This window comes from Perkinsus marinus (genome assembly GCF_000006405.1).
Source record: "Perkinsus marinus ATCC 50983 genomic scaffold scf_1104296930014, whole genome shotgun sequence".
Taxonomy (NCBI): domain Eukaryota; phylum Perkinsozoa; order Perkinsida; family Perkinsidae; genus Perkinsus; species Perkinsus marinus.
In genome coordinates this window covers 1-2,141 of record NW_003216300.1, presented here as the reverse complement: position 1 = coordinate 2,141, position 2,141 = coordinate 1, and positions in this window count along the sequence as shown.

Below are 2,141 nucleotides of genomic sequence, written 5' to 3'. Positions count from 1 at the left end.
GTAGAAGGAATGTTTAACCAACCGAACGGTTATGTAAATTACGGTATGAAATTTCGGACGATGTGGTAGATTTCAACTGATGTTTTTTCCATCAAAATTGTTGAATAATTGTTCTTTTTTCGTGAATAACGTCAATTGAATTCGAGAACCAACATTTTACAACAATGTAAATTCATTGATGATGGTCCATAGTGGATATTCCCATTTTGGAATGTTAAAAGTCATCTCGAAAATATCACTTTATGAAATGGCTCCTTTCACACTATACTTCACCACTGAATTAGCGGACTAGACGAAAAGTTATGGAAATTGCCAACGGTGCCGCTGGCCGTCTCAATGGTGTGATCATTGAGACTTCGCCATCATCGCAATGATGACATCCAATGACAACGTCCGTATGGCATGGGCAACGTCGCCAGGGCATGTCGAGACCATACCCGCGATTACTTTCTTCTGTTGACGTACCAACGACATCAGACTTTCCCTTCTTTTCGCCTCCCACCCGCACCACAGTAGCTGCAGGCCTGTCCCCGTTCATAAACTCAGCCTGTTCCTTTAGTAAGTCCTCTTCGGATAACCATGCTGGCTTACGGGGCGGCATTATAGCACTTCAAGCACACTACAGTACGAAACCCCACTACTGCTGAACACAACACCGAGATCACTGTCGATAACAACGACTATGACCTTTGTAAGCGGCTGTACAGTGTGGAAAAACATGTCGTGGTGAGAATGTGGGGAATCTGAGAAAATTTAGAGGGATTCTCATTGGCTTCTGTGCACTTCTACCCGGATTCGTATCATACGAATCCGTATTCTCACCATCATAGTAGAAGTGTACATACGAATCGTATGTACACTTCTACTATGATGAGTGAAAAAAACTCCTGAGCTCAGCTGAGGGGAAGAGACATATACTCCAACACTGAAGTTGTGAACATTATTGTTGGTATTGTATAGTAGGAAACCAAAAATACCAGAATTTGTCATGCGACCATTGGAAAGTTACTTTTTTTCATCAACCCTTGCATATTTTTCCGCTACCCGCCACTAGAAATGCTCCCAGCTGGACCCTCCATCTTCTTGTTAGCTTCCCCTCACGAACTATTTCAATTTCACACCAACACATTCAGCATATAAATTCCTTCTAATACCAGAGCTGGTAGAAAAACAGCGACCCGTCGACTTGCCAGCTTAGAGCGAGTCCGCACTGCTCCCAGTAACTCACACACGATGGAATATTCCCCATCTGTCGAAAACATAATCATGTCGGCTATGGCCTAGTATTAATAAGCCAACCACTACTGGGCATAACGCCTGCAGCTTGATCCTCAGAAGGGGACCGTCGTAGGTACTGGGCTCTTTGGGAGCTAATTGTAGATTACAGCAATGAGGATTGATCTCTTCAAGCCCTACTCAAGACGACCGATAATTATAGGGCGCGCGCGGTTGCCCAGGACACTTTGTAAATTGTCGTTGCCTTGGAATGCTCGCACTTACGACTACACATAAACGGTTCTAGATTCTCCCCTACGATAATTCAGACGTCTTCATTACAATGATAATGATCTACTAAATTTACATCATTAGGATGATGCACTTGAAGACTTGAGTCATCTATACGGATCACTCATCGACCCTCACGTTCCTTTTCTGAGGGAGACCACTTTGGCTCGTAATTCTAAAACGTTTAGCTCAGCTGGTAGAGCGCACGAGCCACAACCTACAGGTCGAGGGTTCGATTCACTTGATCGTGATATTGTGAGGCTTATTTTCGCATATACGGTGGCGGGAGGCAAGGCTGAGCATTGCTCATTGAGCAGACTGAAAATAAGCCCTACTGACGCTTCCGGAACAGTTAGGCTGTGAGACTTCCATGCCTTCCAGTATTCGTCCATTACGAAGAAATATCACACTATCGGGTGAGGCTACGAACAATGCACGCGTGCCTCTGAACCACGTCACGTGCGGCGCCACGTGAATGGATTGTGCGGCGGCTTGTTACTCGACTAGTCTCAACTCTAGCATCACTCATGACAGTGGTTTCCTCCCGTTCCGTTCTCACGTAATGTACTGATATACCTGACTCTATGTATCGTGACCCCCGTCTCCGTGAAGTGGTGACGCCATCATCCGTGTTT